At 77.6% G+C, this 764-nt stretch overlaps 1 pseudogene; it reads left to right on the plus strand.

Annotated features, from left to right (window-relative positions):
- The first annotated feature begins 160 nt into the window (after positions 1-160).
- Positions 161-757, plus strand: LOC106002868 (annotated as a pseudogene).
- Positions 758-764: the final 7 nt, after the last annotated feature.

Here is a 764-nt window from a genome sequence, read left to right on the forward strand (position 1 = left end):
CATGTCGAGGCGGGCCGGGGCTGGGGAGCGGGGCGGGCGGGACATCCGGTTTCGGGGTCCCGGCCGCGCCCGCCCGCCGCCAGGCCCGCCCCGCCGTCCTCGCGACCCCCTCCCGGGACTCCGCGGCTCCCCCGCTTCCCTCGCGGCCCGGCCCAGCGCCATGTTCCCCCGCCCGCTGGCCCCGCTGGCCGCCCCGGACGGCGCCGAGCCCCCGGGCCGGGCGGCGCGGCGGGCTCGGGGCCGGGCGGCCGCGGCCCCGCCGCCCCTGCTGCTGCCGTCCATGCTGATGTTCGCGGTGATCGTGGCGTCCAGCGGGCTGCTGCTGATGATCGAGCGCGGCATCCTGGCGGAGATGAAGCCGCCTCCCCTGCACCCGCCGGGCCGCCGCGGGGCGCCGGGCCCGGGGGACGGGGACGGGGAGCTGCGGGTGCGGCGCGACGTCCGGAACCGGACGCTGCGGGCGGTGTGCGGGCAGCCGGGCATGCCGCGGGACCCCTGGGACCTGCCGGCCGGGCCGCGGCGCACGCTGCTCCGCCACGTCCTGGTGAGCGATCGCTACCGCTTCCTGTACTGCTACGTGCCCAAGGTGGCCTGCTCCAACTGGAAACGCGTGCTGAAGGTGCTTGGCGGGCGCGCTGGGCAACGTGGACGCCCGCCTCAACATGGACCACCGCGCCGACCTGGTGTTCCTGCCGAACCTGGCGGCCGACCAGATCCGCCACCGCCTGCGCCACTAACTTTCAGTTCCTGTTCGTGCGCGACCC

Source organism: Dipodomys ordii, unplaced genomic scaffold (genome assembly GCF_000151885.1).
Source record: "Dipodomys ordii isolate 6190 unplaced genomic scaffold, Dord_2.0 Scaffold1000003776, whole genome shotgun sequence".
NCBI lineage: Eukaryota > Metazoa > Chordata > Mammalia > Rodentia > Heteromyidae > Dipodomys > Dipodomys ordii.